Here is a 19,521-nt window from a genome sequence, read left to right on the forward strand (position 1 = left end):
AAAGAATCATGATAAAATTAATTCTTCGATCTCTTCTCCGTAAGAGTTAAGCAGCTTGAGTAATTGAAGAAATTGTCAGGCCCTGTGCCTCAGGCCATTTTTCAGAATATGAGGATAAATTTGTTTGATAAACTTGATTTTTCTTCACGGAATAACACGTGGGCTGCTCATGAATAATCTGGAGACAAAAACCTACCTCATTGGGTGCAGATGAAAGAGCTGAGTTTTTCAGAAACTGTCATCCCCCCCTCATTTCCCTTGTACTTTCTGGCAGGGCTGGTGGAAGTACTGGTCAGAAACAACTCTTCTCTCCAAAATGAGAATAAGGTTGTGAAGTTCTTGGTTGGTTTGTGGTCGGGAGACACCATTCTCTACTGGCAAGATGTGACTTGGCATTTGCTGTCAGAATCAGAAATAGAATTTTTTCCCCCTCAGATAAAAGCATCTGCATGTTTGGAAGGGGGTACACAAGGCTTCAGAATTCTGGCAAGTTGTGAATGCATCTATCTGACCATCTGTTGTCGAGCTGAGTGCTTATTAGCTTTCCGTCTTAGAACTGCTTGTGTCTCTTCTAAGGATTTACAGAAAAATTCACATTTTTCTTATTTTCACCAGTCCCAGGCTCTATCTTAGATGTTGTCCTTGCTTTATAAATTGTTCCCATTTTAGATTTCTCTGTGTCACACTATAGCCTCGTTTGCTTCCTGATTTGACTGGGATAAAATTCATCTGCCTAGAGAACTAAGTCCCAACTTCCTAGAAAACTCAGACTCCGTCACTCAAATCTCTACAACTTCCTTCATTGCCAGTGCCACTGGCATCTTACATTCAAGGGACACCTCCAGGCTCCTAGCTGGGCTCTGCCTTCCCTCCCTCTGCCCTGTGCAGCCACAATGACCTCTCTAGAAATCAAGTCTGATGCGGTCACTCCTCCATTTGAAACCCCTTCCATGGCTGCTTGTCTAAAGAGGAAAGTACAGACTCTTGAACACAACTTCTGAAGGCTAAAATAACTTAATTCTTACTGATCTCTTTCAGCCACTCCTTCTACTTCTTCTTTAAACATTGAATTATAAAATTTAACAAAAATTCAGGGAAGTACAGAAAATAGTATAATAGATACCTACCATTTAGATTTAACATACAAACAGTTTCCTATATTTCTTTTAACCAGAGAAAAAGAATGGAAACTTTTCTCTGAGTTAACATTGGACATTGTTAAACATTTTTAATTTAAGCTCTTCTAGTCAATGTATAGGTGCTATCTCACTGTGGGTTTTTTTTTTTTTTTTTTTTTTTGTCATTGTATGTTAAAGTCTGCATCTGACAACTCTGGTATCTGACTACCCCGTTGACCTGCCTCTCTTCTTGGTTTTTGCTCACATCATGTTTTCTCACATGCCTGATTATTTTTGAATGAGTACGAGACAGGGTATGCAAAAGATTGTAGATATTATTGAGATCTGGATAGTGTGATCTTTCTCTAGAGGGGATTTACCTTTGCCTCTGGAAACTTCTATTTCAGATGAGCTTTTTCCAATCAGGAATTGAGACATCTTGAAGCTGAGCTTAGGTTCCTGTGAGAGCTAGTCTGAATATAGTCAGGATGCCAACCAAAAGTCAGGGGTTTTACTATGGCTCTTATTCCTCAAAGGGCCCCCAAAACCCATTTGTTTCCTTAGGCTATAAGTCTATTGAAAGTTCTGCTTAGTTTCTCAGCCTTTGTGAATCAACAGACCTCTAGGTGAGACTAAGTTAGAGTGGAAAGACTTACCTCTGGGCTTGCCTTTGCTCTGTAATTTGAGCCTTGCACTTCCTCACAGCTATAGTAGTTCTCATCTGGTTTTGGTTAAAACTCCTATTTCTCACGGAGGTCTTAATTTACTTGCCTTCTTTCCATACTGGCCTGTGTATCTCCAGTGCCTGGCAGAAAATGTGTCGCATAATAGTTGGTCCTATAACAAAGCCAGTGCCAGATACCAAGAGTTGAGGGAGTTTGACCACTATTCATATTTCAGTTGTTTCAAAAGCAAAGTTGGGAACAGACATTTTCAGGGAGAGTTTTGAACCAGAATATCCATGTGATTAGTAAACATTTCAATTCAGGAACTGACCTCTTCAGTGTGATGCGTATATGTTAGCCACAAGCCTAACCCATAATGGAAAGTCATTTTAAAGCTTCTTTAGGAAACTTAAGAAAAGCCAGTCCTCTGTATGCAAAGGCTAGTCAGGGAATATCTTTTTCTTAGTTGGCTTCCAGGGAGCAAAAGTTAATCATTAGTGCTTATTTTATTGGACAGTCATTTATGGCCAAAGCAGGTGGTAGAAACATCCTGTGTGCTTTGTACACACAGTCCCGAGAGAGGCTGAGGTATTTGACCATATGAAGTGAAGGTTGATTTGATCTTAGCTGGAAGAAGGTTATAGGGAAGATATACACATGCATGTGTGTGTCCTCTGGAGCTGCTTAAGATGGCATCACCTCTTTCCACATAGACAGAACCCAGAATGTGGCCATTGCTGCTGCTACTATTTTTTTTAACTAAGTTTTTTTTTTTTAAAGGTCATTATATTTTCCTTTTCAGTTACTTCACCCCAAAGCCCCTATTAATCTGTGGCAATATATACTGCTTTCCGTAAAAGATTGCATAGAGCTTCTGTAGCACTCTAACTTCCAACACCCACATACTCATTCTCACTACCCACATGCCACGCTGATTTGCTCACTGGTGGTGGCAAAGGATGGTGTGATCTATAATATCTTTCCCACTCTAACATCCAGGTATATAGTTTCATTTGGGTGGCTTTTTTTTTTTTTTTTTTTTCCTGAGGGAAACAGTTCCGGTCTTTGATTTAGTCAAAGTAACTCAGATTAGAGCTCTGCCACTTAATATTGAAGGGATCTCTAAATGTGGAATAGCTCAACTTTCCTTATCTACAAATTGGTAATAATTATATTTGTGAAATCAAATTTGATGATGTTGCATGTGAAAATATTTTACACCTTCAAAGTATTGTTGTTTACTATTTTTATTTAAATTATGTTTTGGCTACCTAATTTCTCTATTATATGGTTCTGTGAAGCCCAGTTGATGAGGAATGTTGGCTTCGGGAAACAGAGGAGAAGAAAGTAATCTTTATAATGAGTGTTTGATATTCCTCCCATCCTTACCTAATGTTGGCATACCACATAGTCATCCTTACAATGAAAAACTTGTTAGTTCTTCATAGTTCATTCAAGTCTGGTGGGAATAAAGTTTTCCAAAAGGTAATCCTTCTTTGAATGAATAACTGGCTGCTTGCCAGATTCTATTAGTCAGAGATTGAGTTTGTTTTGTTTTTTTCAGCATGGAATTTCATTGTTCAATTAGATCATATAGCTCTGGAGATTTTTGGAATTGTGTTCTGTTTTGCAAAACTGCTTTGTCATGGTATGGAATTGACCAGGGAGGCTGTAAGTCTTTTTTTTTTTTTTTTTTTTTTTTTTGAGGGAAGGAAAAAGAATTTATTTTACATAACTGATTGAAAAATAATTCAAGAAATAGTAAATAAAACTTAATATGGTCTCATGCGCCCTGAAGGAGGTGGTGCCTGATTTGGAGGTGTGATTGCTATGTCCAGATAGTCTCCTATTTGGAACTTCTGTGACTGCAGGGTCATGGAGTCATCAGTCCCCTTCATCCCAGACATGGTGCTGCCAATCTCCTTTACTCGATAGCCAGGCCTTTTAGGATCTGTAAAAACAATTGCAAAATTGAAGTGTGTGCCCTTCTTTCTAGCTTCTGGGTAGACTTCTTTTACTAAACTAGTCAGTTCTTTCAATGTTGCATCCATCCAAGTGTAGATCTGGAGCTCGCTGGACGGCACGTTTCCGTTGCAAAACTCGTCCATTCGGTGGTGGCGGCCGTTACTGGTGGTGAAAACACGCAGCAGCAGCAGCAGCAGTGGGCACGTTTTCTCCCGATCGGTTTCTCCGGCTCCTTCTTAATTTCCTCCTGGGTAACGCGCGACTCCACCGCCATCTTCCTCCTACGGCCGGGAGGCTGTAAGTCTTGTCTGCAGCGCATCACACACGGCACATGCCTTCCCTCTGACCTGAGATCCGTATGTAGAGTGTCCTGGCAGGTTCCAAACTTGTCAGTCCTGCTCAAATACTTCTTTTCCATTGGATGGAAAGTCCCTTGGGACTTGGACTTAAATTACTTTTGTCCATCCTCTAAACTCCACACTTGATTGTTCCTTTTTCCACTGATCCTTCTTCTGGCCTCTTGCCACTGCATGAATGAATGAATTTTGTGTAGCAAAAATGTTAGACTCCTGCTTAGCCTGTCTCTTAGTTGTCCTCTGCCAATGGCGTGTGACTGTCCTTGTTTCAGCCTGGGAAAACGCGGTAAATAGCACATCATTTTCTTAGTTGAGTCTGCAAGACCCAGCGACTGCCCCAACAACAGTTTAATTAATGCAGCAAGCAGTCATCAAGTAGCTAGGTTGTACTAGGAGGACCTGATGGAGGATTTGTACCTGCTCTAAGGACCTCATTCACATATTTTTAATGAGGATGTTTCAGGGGCATGAGTAAATCAATTTGAAAGAAAAATAACCTAGTGTTAAAGATGAAAAAAGCATTAAAGTGTTAATGAAGTTGAGTTAAACTTCATGATAACTTAATATGGTTTACATTGTTTTTTTTTTTTTTAACATTTTATTTATTTATTCATGGGAGACACACACAGAGAGAGAGAGAGAGACAGAGGCAGAGACACAGGCAGAGGGAGAAGCAGGCTCCATGCAGAGAGCCTGATGTGGGACTCGATCCCAGGTCTCCTGGATCAGGCCCTGGGCTGAAGGCGGCGCTAAACCGCTGAGCCACCTGGGCTGCCCTATGGTTTACATTGTATTTAGTATGTGCCAAGAGGAAGGCAGGGTGATCAAAATATCACTATCTCAGGACTGTGTTTGGAAAAGAATTTTATCTTTTTCTTCCAAGTGGAAGGTGGAAATCAGTCTGGAGGAAAAGCTAATGTTTATCCACTGCCACTTTTCCCATGGTTCTTGAGCAAGGTTGATCATCCAACGACAGCAACTAAACCACTGAGAAATAGAAATAAGCTTGAATGTATATGGCTGAGATGTTTAGATCCCGTAAACACATTTTCTTCAAACACATTATCTAAACACTTGCTTTTTGCTTGAAAAGAGTGAATGCTAATTCTAGTTGCTGTTTCAAAGATCGTAAAAATGCTGTTTGTTTCTACTTTACAATAAAATTACCTTTACAACCTCATGTTACTATTGACTCTTCCTGAGCAAATAGAGCAGGACATTCAAATGTATTATGGCCTCCTCCCTCAGTTTGGAGGATCAGTGGATCTTAAAGGTGGGAAGTGAAAACCTCCAGCCTCTACCTCTGCAGAAATCCCTTCTTTGATACCCTGACAGCTATGGTCCTGCACCTGGATTGTTGTTATCAGATGATCTCATTGTAGGGAGGTTCCTCTAGCCAACCAAATCTCTCCTGAAGCTTCATCTCATTCTGCACTTAGTGAGAACACAGAACACTTCTTCTCTCTGTCTTGTACGTGAAAGTTTTCCAGATACCTGAAGATAGTCACAGCCTGTGCCCCTTCATCTTTCTCTTTCTAGATAAGTATCCCCAACCTTCCGGTGCACCTTGAATTACTTGGTTTCCAATCCAAGGCAACCCCGGTTACATTCCTCTAAATAACATGACTGGGGTTGGGGGAGGAGGGAAGTCCCTTTTCTAAATGAGCACCCACAATCATACTCAGTATTCTAGATGTTCCTTGACCCATGCTAATAATACTGCGGTTATCCTTTTTCATCATTCTCTCTCATCAGATCTCAAATTGTGTCAGTAGTTAAGAGGTGAGCCAGTGGAATCCAATGGAACTGGGTTTGAATGTTGTTGGTTTGGTTCTGGCTAACCAGTTGTAAGACGCTGGGCAAGTCCCTTAACTACTCTGGGACTCAGTTTGCTTCTTTCTTAAGTGGGGATGATGATTGTTACTTTAGAGACTTATGAGGGAGGGTGAGAATGTTTGTGTCACCCAGCGCGATATTTGCAATAGCAAGTATGAGGCAGCTTCGGTTTCAATCATTATTAGTACTAGAGCAGTGTCATTGAGAGTCCTCCTACTTTTATTATGAGCAGTGTGGCAGCAACAGGAAGAGCAGCACCTCACTGTTGGCCCACTAGTAAGCTTGTAGCCAAGTAAAACTTCCCCTCTCCCCCCTATATATATATTGATATTAGGCTATGTCTCTTCAGATATTGTTGCCATACAGCTATTTTTTTATGTAAGTTTCTTTAAAGTAGTTTGAAGGGAAACTTTTTTGAATTTTTTTCTATGTCTACAGCTGCATTTTGATACTTAGTGCAGAGTCTCTCATTTTTCTCCATCAGTTCAGTTTTCCATGGGAGACAGGCTGTGGAGATCATTGTGACTGTCAGCACTGTCATTTAAGGTAGTAGCTTTCCCTTCCAGCAGATGGATTTAGCTGTGCTTTTGTCATTGGTACACTGTGAAGGGGGGCTTAGTCCACATTTAGTGAGCACTTACTGTGTTCTGGGGCTATCTTGGGAATATAAAGATGCTTGAGACAGGCCTGGTGGTTAAGAAGCCTTTAGGATGGGTAGTGATCAGATAAATCAGCGGGCCCTATGGTAAGAATTGTTGCTGATGTGCTAGAAGTGGAAGCCTCCATTCTCTGCTGGTGGGAGCTGTGAGGGCATCACTGAGGAGGTGCCATTTTGCATGGATGGCAGTGGTTGGTGAAGTCACTTTGCTAGGTCCTTGACATCCAAACATAGGAAGGACAGTGTGCAGCCCTTTGAGGAAGTCATGGTAAGCAGAGAAGGGATTTTGTCTCTTCTCTTTCATTGCTTTCGTTTCCTTGAAGTAAGTACCCCCCACTGGTACCCTGAGCCGCAGATGCCCTGCACTCACCCTTCTCCATGCTCAGAGTGAAGGTAAAAACAGTGAGGTGTGTGTGTGTGTGTGTGTGCATATGTGTGTGCCTGTGTTTGTGTATGCTTGTTTTTTTTAGTTTTGCTAACATATATTTTTCCCATCCTTATGGGAGCTTGAGAGCCATTTAAAGGATTCCTATTAGATAACCAGTTAGGGGCCTTGGAGAGTGACTTGTAAATTGTCTTTCTTAGCTTGGTATGCTCGAAAAAAGGGCTTTTATGAGCTATCTTTTTCACAGTGTATGACCCTCCTGGGAGGGGAAAGCCATGGCCTCTAAGATTGGGAAGGCAGAAGGTCAACATAATGGATTGAGGTTATAACAGAGGTGTTAAATGAAAGAGGGAAGAGTTTGCTAATGTGATTATTTGCCATCTCAGTCAGGTTCTTCCTGCTGCACTGAATAGCAGAACCATTGTTGATGATGAAAGCAGAGGTTGATAGCCTGGGTTTCCATCTGAGGTTTAACTTGAAAATGTCATGGGGCCTTAGGTGAGTCATCCTGCCCTTGTCTGGCTTATTGCTTCATCTATACATTTTGCTAGGGATGTATCAAGTGATTCCTAGGGCACAATAAATTTGGGCCACTGCCCCAGCATCTGGTGCTGGTTTAGAGTGTAGGCAATGATGGATGGAGCAGCTGGCAGTAATGTGGTTAAGAGGACTGGTTTATTTATTTTTTATTTATTTATTTATTTATTTATTTATTTATTTATTTATTTATTTATTTTTGCTGTATTTAATTTTTTTTTATTTTTTTTTTAAATTTTTTATTGGTGTTCAATTTACTAACATACAGAATAACCCCCAGTGCCCGTCACCCATTCACTCCCACCCCCCGGCCTCTTCCCCTTCTACCACCCCTAGTTCGTTTCCCAGAGTTAGCAGTCTTTACGTTCTGTCTCCCTTTCTGATATTTCCCACACATTTCTTCTCCCTTCCCTTATTTTCCCTTTCACTATTATTTATATTCCCCAAATGAATGAGAACATATAATGTTTGTCCTTCTCCGACTGACTTACATCACTCAGCATAATACCCTCCAGTTCCATCCATGTTGAAGCAAATGGTGGGTATTTGTCGTTTCTAATGGCTGAGGAATATTCCATTGTATACATAAACCACATCTTCTTTATCCATTCATCTTTCGTTGGACACCGAGGCTCCTTCCACAGTTTGGCTATCGTGGCCATTGCTGCCATAAACATCAGGGTGCAGGTGTCCCGGCATTTCATTGCATCTGAATCTTTGGGGTAAATCCCCAATAGTGCAATTGCTGGGTCATAGGGCAGGTCTATTTTTAACTCTTTGAGGAACCTCCACACAGTTTTCCAGAGTGGCTGCACCAGTTCACATTCCCACCAACAGTTTAAAAATGATCAGCCCTTGGTTCACATCCTAGTCTGCCACTTGATGGCATGGTGGCTTTGTGGGAAGATGACATCTTTGGACTCTGTTTCCTCATCTACAAAGTGAAAGTAATAACCACATTTTAGGACGTTGGGTTTTTCTGGGGATTAAAAAGAGATTAGAGCAGTTAGCACTTCGCCCACCACATAGTCATTACTCTAGAGCCACTTATTGTTTTCCAGGTACCTCTCAGTTGGAACATTTCTTTTTTAAAAATCCTTTCCCAGCATTTCCTCTTGTTTTCCATTGGATCAGATTGAATTCTTTTTTCTTTCCTTTATTTACTAAACATTGAATGAACACGTGCTGTGTGCTAGGGGAAGGCATATACATCATAGCCCTTGCCTACAGAGAATTTGAATTTCAAAATCCCCAATTATGATCCCTTACTTCTATGGCAATAGAATGTTTTTGCTCCACTAATGTTTGGGACGTCAGAACCAAAGCCCAGGTTTCTGGCTTCCTCTCAAAAGTTGTTTATTCTTTCCATGCATCTCTGTTTATTTGGAAAGGGCCAAGAAGAGACGTGTATAGTAGGACTTGCAGAGGCTTCCTTATTTATTTGGGTCCAAAGCTGAAAGACCAGGTCTGAGCAACTTTTCTGGTCAGAGGGGTACTCACAAAATTCTAGGTGGAAGTAGGCCTACATAATGGGTCATTTGCAGAGGTTTCAGCCTATTTTGGTGTGCTCTAAGGTACGAATTGACAGCCAGAAGCTTAGACACTGCCTCCAGGACCAGACCCTCTCAACCAGGCATGGTGTCCTGTCTTCCACTCTATGGGCTTCCCATCCCGTCTTCTGCATACTTAGGCTCCCCTGGACAGTTTTCTTCGTGGTCTTATAATGCATCTCCCAATATTCTCCCCAGTATCTTATCCCCTAACATTTTCAGTCAGGGTCTCTATTTCATCATGCTTGGCAATCAACAAAAGCTAACTTAACATATGTGTATTTCCCAGCACACAGAATAATTCTCATCTTTATAGTTTTTATACACAGCAGTCCATAAACCATTTTCCCATGGCACTTCTCAATAAGAGGTGGAATTGTTCCCACTTGTTTAGGAAAAGGAGTGAGGTCATCAACTTGAAGACAGTCACCCAAGCCCTTTCCCATATTAACTTTCTAGATTATTAGTGTAAAGTGTGTTTTGGGTTCCAAAAGAAGAGATAGGCCTCAGACTCAGCATCCAGGTATGATCATCTGCTTTTACCGTAGGCTGCCCAGAGGTTTTGTGAGGAATCAAGTCAAAGTGCTTATTCTTTACATTTATAGGGCTTCCCTCCCCCCTGAAAACCTCACAGTGCTTTTTCTCACAGTCTCTCTCCCTGTATTTTTCATACCCTCAAAATATTCCTGCTTGTGCAAAAGGAAGCATGTGGTCTTAGACTCATTTCTTATGATAATTCTTGGAGGAGAGGGAGGTGTTGACTTTGTCCCAGATTTTGAATTTGATGTTCAGAGTCAAAATTAAATCCCAGGTCTTCTGATCTTGAGACTTGTACAAGGTTTACCAGGCTCCAGATGTTATTTGAAAAACAAAACACGAAAGGCTACTTACTTCCTTGTAGTATTTTATCACAAATTGCCTACTTTAAGTCAGGAATTTCAGGAAGTGTTATAAATATGGAAGATAATTTAGGAGATGTGAATTGCTGTGTCATGCAGTGGCTTCTTCCAAAAGCAGGGGAGAGGCAGGGACTTATGCCTCTCATTCCTTCTATCTTGAGATTTTAAATCAGCTTCTTATCCTTATCTTCCTAATCTGTTATTTCCACTAAATTATTTTTAAAAATTATTGAGTTGGCAGATAAGCTTTTCTACCTACCATTTGACTTGTTAATTAATTGTAAAAGTAATATAGTGTCATTTTCCATTTCTATAGCCTTACCTTTCATGACTCCCTATGCCATAGTGTGACTCATTTGTTCTTTCCCTAAGGATCTGGAAATAAAACCATGTTATTGAGAAGAGAAAAATAGAACAGTTAAATCATCTTTTTTTGCCAGGTTATTCTGGGATTTTTTCTTCATGTGGATATGTAGACACATTTATAATATAGGCATATACATATCCACATGTGTGATTTCTATATATGTATATACTTTTATTCATTCAGGAAAATTTATTGGCAGCCCACTCAATGCCAGACTCATGTGCTGGGTTCTCGGAATCCAACAGACACAATTCCCTTGCCCTCATGGAGCTTACAGATTTAAGGAATCAAGCAAACTCATCTAATTACATATACATGCATATGTACTTAATTGTATGTATGGAAGAAATATAATATGTTAAAAAGCATGCATTTTTGGAGTTGGACCTTGTTTCCTAGCTTTAACCTGCTACATTAAGTCACTTAAACTCTCACTCCGCTTCTTCACTGGTGTAGTTACTGAGAGGTTTTAGTAAGATAATGCAAAGAAAAATTTTAATGTAGTGGCTGATATGCATTAAGTATTTGATGAATCTAATTATGACCACTATGTTTCATGTGTAATGACAAGTTAAATACAGCAAGTTAGCAAGCTGTGAACTGATACCTCACTCTGAAGTCAAATCCATGGAAGACATTTGTTCTGGACCTTTATAGGGAAGTGATAAGGAGGTAAGCCATCTGGTAGTGTGCAGTTATAAATAACACTTCTTTCTGTGGACAGTCTCTAGTTTCTACCCACTAAAGGAAACACACATTACTTCTAATGAAGCAACAGAATGTATGGAATTGGGCTCTTACCACTTGTCCACTTTCTAAAGGTTGAAAATAAAATTGTGGAAGTCTTTAAGTATTCTTTGAAAATAATGTTTATCTATAAATACCATTTGGCAAAGATAATTGCTTATACTCTCTTCATAACTTAGTAATGAGTTGTCATTGATGAACACAGAAGGTTGTGAGAGTAAGAAAATGTGATAAATGAAATCTTTAGGAAGGCTACACTTTATTTTTCTCACTTCAAGCAGTGCTTAGAGCTGTATCTGACTTTGCAAGTAGGACTGAACAGTTTTATACGATCATTATGAGAGGTGAAAGTTAATTGGGTCTGGAGCCAGCCTTTCAGCAGATATAGTCTGTACCCTGTGATGTTGGTGGTTTAGGTAGCTCACCCAGAAGTTACTTTCCTTTAGGATGATACTGTGCATTGTTTAGAATGAGGTGTACTTTAGAACTAAGCCATTAGATAGACCATGAATGTCCTATTAGCATATTATGCCTTCTGAAATTAAAAAAAAAAACAGCTGCATATTCTATATAGCAGATGATGAAAAAGTTAGTTCTTTGTTGCAGAGTTTCAGTGGGCTACTTACTTTCTCTTAATAGTTGCTGCTTCCATATTTACATTGACTGGTTTCCATCCTAGATATTTCATGGTCTTTAACAATGGTTTTAAAATCTGCCATTTATTTTCATAATTATTGTAGTCCATGCCTCTCAGCAGCTCATAAATACCCACCATTGATAGGTCAGAGTATAAACCATTTTCTTAGTACCTTGCTGCTCTTTCCTCTTTCTCCCACTTTCTCTCCTTTCTGCCAGGAAGTTGGATTGAGTGGCTCTAATAGTTGAGGCCTTGGCCACCTCACACCTATCAGGATGGCTACTATTTAAAAAACAGAAAATAATAAGTGATGATAAGGAGGTGGAGACATTGGAACTCAGCTCCCAACTATTCCTGGGACTTGCTGTGGAAAACAGCATTGGTTTCCTCAAAATAGTGAAAATAGAATTATATGATCCAGCAGTTCCACTTTTGGATATATTTCCTAAAGAATTGAAAGCAGAGTCTTGAAGAGATATTTGTACACCCATTTTCATAGCATTATTTGCCATAGCCAACAGGTAGAACCAAACCAGGTGTCCACTGATGGATGAATGGTTAATGAAAATATGGTACAAACATGTACCATGTGTTTACATGTAGCAATGAAATATTGTTTGGCCATAAAAAGGAAGAAAATTCTGACACAGGCTATCACATGGATGAACCTTGAAGACATTGTGCTAAGCGAAATATGCCAGTGACAAAAAGATAAATACTGTATGAGTTGGCTTAAATGAGGTACGTAGGACAGTCAGATTCATAGAAACAGAAAGAATGGTGGTTGTGCATTTAGCCCTTATGGTTGCCAAGGGATAATGGGGTCTTGGTGTGTAATGGGTTGAGTTTCAGTTTTGCAAGATGAAAAGAGTGCTGGATTTGGGTGGTAGTGATGGTTGCACAACAGTTTGTACTTAATGCCACTGAACAGTATGTAGCTGACACTTAAACAACATGAGGGTTAGTAAACAACACGAGGGTTAGGGGCACTGACCACCCAGCTAATCGAATATCCACATATAACTTTTGAGTCCTCCATTAGGGAACTATTGATGGCCTGCTATTGACCGAAAGCCTTACTGATAACATAACCAATCAATTAACACACATTTTCTATGTGATATATAGTATGCTATACATATATATACATATATATATGTATATATATATATTTGCACTAGAAGCCCTAAATATATATATATATAATATATTATTTTTTTTAAAGGTTTTATGTATTTATTCATGAGAGACACAGAGAGAGAAAGGCAGAGACACAGGCAGAGGGAGAAGCAGGCTGCATGCAGGGAGCCTGATGTGGGACTCAATCCTAGGTCTCCAGGATCAGGCCCTGGGCTGAAGGTGGCACTAAACTGCTGAGCCACCTGGGCTTCCCAGTATACTATATTTTTACAATAAAATAAACTAGAGAAAAGGCAATGTTAATAAGCCAGAGAAAATACATTTATAGGACTACAGTGTGTTTTTTTGAAAAAAATCCGCATATGAGTGGATCTGTACAGTTCAAGCCCATGTTGATTGAAAGATCAACTTGTACTTAAAGATGAATGAAATGGTATGTTTTATGTTATGTGTATTTCACTACAATTAAAAAAAAAAAGCTCAAGTCCTTGCACAAGGCACCTGAAAGATGCTTGTGTTGCTTACCTCTCATCTTGGCAAGAATTAGTAGAAAGGATCCCTGGAGGAAGTGAAGTCATTTGGGATGGAGAAACTTTAAGGTGGAAGGGTCTGGGGATATATCCCCCAGGCTGTGTTGAATAGTGGTGAAGAAAGGACTTCGTAGGGCTTCTAGTGCAAAACCTGCATTTCATAAGTGAGGACACTCAGGCCAAGAATAAGGTGACAGAGCACAGATTGGCTTTCCTGCCTTCTTTGCCTGTATGGTGGCTCCCTGGTGATGCCTCTTGCCATGGCTCATCCTGTGGGATCTCTGCAGTTTTCTTACTGGTACTTTCTGCAAATAATCCATCATAAACCCAGTGCTTTTCCCTCTGCCCCCAGAGTTAGCCTCAGACATTACAGACCAAAGGCCCAGTCCCACAAGTCTGCTCTTACTCCAGATGCCAGCTGCAAATGAGGTCATCACACTAGCCACACTTCTGCCCAGCAGACTACAGACTTGGGGGTTCTCATGACCTCCTCCTCAGGCTTGGTAATTTCCTAGACCAATTCACAGTACTCAAGAAGTTACTTTACTTAGGATTACTGATTAATTATAAAGGGTACAAGGTAGGAATAGCCAAATAGAAGAAATGCTTAGGGAAAGGTGTGGAGGTGGAGTGGTACAAAGCTTTCATGCCCTTTCTAGGCCTGCCAGATTCCCAGCACATCACCAACTTGGTAGCTCTTTGAACCCTGTTGTCTAGAAGTTTTTATGGATGTTTAATTAAGGATGATTGATCAAATCATTGGCCATTGGTAATGGAACCCAGTGTCCTCCCTAGAGGTCAAGGATGGGCCCGAAAGTTCCAACCCCTCTAACGGCTTGGTGTTTCTGGCAACCAGGCCCCCTCCTGAAGGTAGCTACACCCAACCCCTGTCCCTAATGAAACATCTCATTATCTTACAAAAGAAAGACAGTCATCACTTAGGAAATTCCAAGGGTTTTAGGAACCATTTGCCAGGAACTAGGGACAAAGACCAAATGTCTATTTTTTATTATACCACAGAAAGGGATATATAGAAGATGAGAGATAGTGATGGTGGGTGGAGGGAGAGCATGATCTTTCAGCCCATCTGGTGAAGTGCCATCTGACAGAGACACTAAATGGAGCATTGAAGCAAACCTTGCAGTTGTCTGAGGGAAGATGCATGAAGAACTGTAAATGTAAAAGGACAGTAGTCCTGAGGGATTGAAGAAAAGGGGAAATGAAACATGCCAGTATCATGTTGCCATAAAAAGCATGTCCACAAGTGGTCTTGTATCTTCACAAAAACACTTTCTACGTGTCTACCCAATATTGTGGTTCCTTTTATGGTGCCTATCATTTTTTTAGTAATGAAAGGAAAATGTTGAACTCCCTATTTATCACCTTGTTTCCGGGACATGATTTTTCCTTGGAAGTTTTTGAAAACCACCCCAGACTTTACACACCAGGCTTATGAAATGGAACAGTTGCTTCTGTTCCTTCTGGTATAAGGTTAAGACCCCCAAGCACAGTGTGGTCTGGGCTGGGGAAACCACCAAAGGCATCTGTGGTATTGGTCTAAGTGTGCATGTGTAAGTGGTAGGTGTTGCTGCTTTAAACGTGGATTTGTTCCTGAGCGAAATGAACTGATGTCATATGCTGAGAGAAGTAATTAAGAGAAGAACGTCTAAGAAGGAACATGTTTCAGCTGCATATCCAAGAGCAATTGAATGTCTTTCTTTCTTTCTTTATTTCTTTTTTTTTTTTTTAATTTTTTTATTTACTTATGATAGTCACACACAGAGAGAGAGAAAGAGAGGCAGAGACACAGGCAGAGGGAGAAGCAGGCCCCATGCACCGGGAGCCCGACGTGGGATTCGATCCCGGGTCTCCAGGACCGCGCCCTGGGCCAAAGGCAGGCGCCAAACTGCTGCGCCACCCAGGGATCCCCCTGCTGCGCCACCCAGGGATCCCCTATTTTTAAAAAAATATGAACTCTAGACTCATCATTCTCCTTGGGTTTTAGTCTTTTTTTTTTTTTTTGCCACGAACTTGTGAAATACAGAGAGGTTCATGTGTGTGCTTCAAACTGAACTGTGGAATGATTTATTTAAAAAAACACGATACTGTACCAGCTCAGAAGGGCACATGGCAGGGGTTGAGTATGAGCCTACAGCCAGATGACCTGGACTTGAACCTTGACTTACTAGATACGTGACCTTGGACAGGCTGCTTAACCTTTCTGTCCCTTAAGTCTCGATTTGTAAAATGAAGCTAATGATTGAGTGTCTAAACATTTTTCGTTTTTGGCTGTGCCTGGCATAATTGTTAATAGCTCTCCCCTTTAGTTCCCCAAAGTATCTTTATTGGACAATAAATTATTTGGTGGCCCTACCAATAATGGAACCTATATCAAAAGATCATTTTGAAGATTACAAACATTAAAAACAATCCCTGCTTAGAATATGTTCTCAGTAAGTACTAGTTGCTATTAGTAGCTGCTATAACTAGAATCAGTGTTTTAAATATCCAGTAAGCAAGAAGCAAGAATTGTTACTGTGGACCTTGGGCCATGAAATGACATTTTTTATTGGAAAATGGAGAAGTCACCACAATGTGAGCAAATTTAATACAATTTTGAAAATTCTCTTCCATTTTAAGCTAGCGTGGGTGAAACAAGCAGCATGGAAGAAATGGCTGTTTTCATTCATTTCACTAACAGGATAATCACCACCCAGGGCATGCTGGTTTTACAGACAAAATACTATAGGGGTTGTTAATTTGGTTTTGTGTTTAATGTGCTGTTCTATCCAATCTAATCCCTAGTTTTTTTCTTTGACCTTTCTTTGGGCATCATGACTTTATTCTCATGTAATGTGTAAAACTAATTGCAGTTCCTTCTTCATAGGTCCTTGTGCTAGGGCATAAAGAAATTATACCTAACTGAAAAAGCTTTATTTGAAGTAATGGTCATCTACTTACTCTTAAAATCCTTTGACATGTTTGGCATTGGATAAAAAGAGTGAGTTATTGGGATTTGACTTTTCTTTATATATGCATTTCTGGCGGAGTTGCTGCTGAGCTTGGAAGACAGTCAAGCTGGACAGGCAGAGAAGTGAGTGGACCCCCACTCCTGGCCCCGTCACTTGCTAGCTGTGGGACCTTGGGCACTCCACTTATTTCATCTCTCTGAATTTCAGTATTTCTCATGTTTAAAATGGGGATAATGACACTTGCTGCTTCCTAAGGTTCTGGTGAGGCTCAAATGAGATTGCGAGTTAGCAAACAGTGGCCGAGAGTTCCTTTCTTTAAAAACTGGTTGAGGTGACTGAGATGCCTTTTAGAAGATACATGAGCGGAGGCTTGAAGAAAAAGTAGATAAAAATGTCGCTCCTCTTTGTGTGTTTCTGAGATGCGTGTTGAAGCAGCACTTCTTATTTATCCAGGTGCTCCTTCAGCATGCAGGAGGTACTGTGGATGGGCAACTGGGTGATTTGTCTTTTATCCTAAACTTCAGGCTGCTGGAACCCTATCTCTGGGAGCCTGTGTGATCTGACAGCTTGAAGGCTCAACTGGAAATCAAGTGTGCAAGAGAGTCTTAGCTTTCAGCCAACCAGGGAAAAGAGAACTTAGCTCTCAAAGGAACATGCCCACTTCTCAGGGTTATAGAGTGGAGAATAAAATCTGCCCATTTGAACTCCATTTTCCCCTGCACTCAGACTTCTGAGGAAGTCTGGGACTCCCATCTGTCTGGGGCTCTGGAAGATGTAGTATTTTTCTTCTTCTAGTTTATCCTGGTTTACGATTTTCTTTCCTTTAACTTAAAAATTATTATAGAAAATTTCAAATATGCAGAAGTTAAGAGAATACATTATACCCCCATATGTCCTGCCTACCTAGTTTTCATAATCATCAACTCATGTACAATATTGTTTCATCTGTGTTTCCACCCACTAATCCTTGCTCCTCTCCTCCCCTGGATTATTTGAATAAGTGTCACACTTTATATTTTATTAAAAATACTATTTTGTTTGTTTTTATTTTTAAAGAAGAGCATTACTATAGTATAATTGGCATAAATTGCACAAAACTAAAGTGTACCAGTTGATAAGTTTATATCTCAGTGTGTATGTGTGTATATATATACACACACACACAGAGATCAAAAAATATACACACACAAAAAATACACAGACACACATCCATGAAAGCACCACCATCTAGATAGTGAACATATCCATCACCCAAAAGTTTCCTTGTATCCCCCATAATCCCTTCATGCTGCCCCTCTCTGCCTCCCATACCCAAGCAATTATCTGCTTTCTGTTACAGTATATTAGTTTGTAGTTTTTAGAGTCTTAGATGAATGGGATCATAAAGTACATACTCCTTTTGGGGGGAGGGGTCCGGTTCCTTTCATTGTGACATAGTCTTTTATCTCTTCTACCAATATTACTGTGCTCCAACTAGGTACTAGGTACCACATAGGAAACTGCAAGACCCTTTAGGAGGCCATGGTAGTGGCCATGGTCCATGGTTTGGACCATGGAGATGATAACTGCTATCAATTAGAGACCTTCTTCAGAGATTGAGCTAATCAGATCCACTGGGGATGGGGGTTAGGGACAGCTAGGAATCTACAATTATTCCTGAAGATACTAGCTTGAGCACATGGGGTGAGTGTGATGAAATGAGGAGACTCAGTGAGGAGCAGATATATATGACCTTTTCTGATTCATTCCTTTACTGGATGTCCATTACTTTTTCAAAATTGTCATTAGTTGGTTTGAAGCAGGATTTAATCTGCAGATGAAAACAGTATATAAAGCATTTTAAAATATGTACAGGATTGCTGGGTCTTCTCAGAAATGATATTAAATACAGGTTAGCTGCCATTGTCAAATTGAAAGTGATGAATTTCAGTTTTCCCCTCAGGTATTTTTAGTATCATTTGGACCAGGCAAGGGGAGAGAAAGTAAGCAGGGGCAAATCATGTTTTTTAAAAGCTTTTAAAAGCTTCTTGAGGTGAAGTTCACTCCACTCTTTCTGTGGCTCCTAGAGTGTTTTTGTATACTGGTTTTACCATTGAAAATGTTCACGTTCTGCTAATTTTGATGCTGTGGTGACAACTTCTGCATGAAGTGATGAGCTATGTGAATTTCATTGTAAAGTACGATAGTCTGTCTTCCTTCTACAGGTTGATTAACATGTCAGCTATTTTATTAGAACTTGGACTCCCTTTGGAGGTTTGGCCTTTGAAAAGATGGGTCAAGTGATTTCTTTGATTTTGGAATTTTAGAAATTACAACCACTTGGATTATAAAGTTTATGGGTAGCTTTGGGAAACCTGAGTTAGTCATGAACTAATACTATATAATAGTAACAGCAACTGTTTACTACTTACTAAGGGATTTATATGCCTTATCTTATGTAATCCCCACTCAGTCCAATGAAATAGATACTATTATCATTTCTATCATCTCCATTTTCCTGGGGAAGGACCTGGAATGTAGATGGGTTGCCTAACTGGACCTAGACTAATCTCACTGTCAATGTCAGAGCTGTGACTTAGACCCAGGCAGGTAGTCTGACTGTAGAGCTCATGCTGGATGGATCTTGGTGGATCTTGCAAGATAACTAGAAGTTTAATGGATAGTGGGGACTGCATATTAGGCAAAAAGAATCTAGTGTCATTTCAGGGGACATGAGAAACTCATTTCACTCAGCACGATACCCTCCAGTTCCATCCACGTTTATGTATATGGTAAATATTCATCCTTTCTGATGGCTGAGTAATATTCCACTGTGTGTGTGTGTGTATAATCACATCTTCTTAAACTGAAGTCTTTCCAAACCTGCCCAAACTCTGACAATAATTGAAAGGCTAATAGCTAGTATCTGAATACCATTGGAGTGGTACCTCACTCATTTGGTTCCTGAAAGGATGATGGTTGTAAAAAGGGAAGTCTGTGAATAGGTGGTTAAGCCTTTTTCAGAGGCTAAATAACTTATTTCCTGCTTTGAAAAATATATTGTGCTATTTAGAAGTAAAAATGGATTTTAATGAGGAGATGGTGAATGCAAAGTAAAAGGTGTTTTTAGGCTTTAATAAACAGTGTTATCTCTGAGTGTCAGTGAAACAGAACCAATAC

The 19,521-nt window shown here is 40.1% G+C and overlaps 1 protein-coding gene and 1 pseudogene across 2 annotated transcripts in view; one reads left to right on the forward strand and one right to left on the reverse strand.

Annotated features, from left to right (window-relative positions):
• SUMF1 (sulfatase modifying factor 1) overlaps window positions 1–19,521 on the forward strand; it is a 90,552-nt gene that overhangs the window by 53,756 nt on the left and 17,275 nt on the right. The window lies entirely within an intron of this gene.
• On the reverse strand, window positions 3,468–4,034 carry LOC140611274 (histone deacetylase complex subunit SAP18 pseudogene; annotated as a pseudogene).

This window comes from Canis lupus, chromosome 19 (assembly GCF_048164855.1).
Source record: "Canis lupus baileyi chromosome 19, mCanLup2.hap1, whole genome shotgun sequence".
In the NCBI taxonomy this organism is placed as follows: Eukaryota; Metazoa; Chordata; class Mammalia; order Carnivora; family Canidae; genus Canis; species Canis lupus.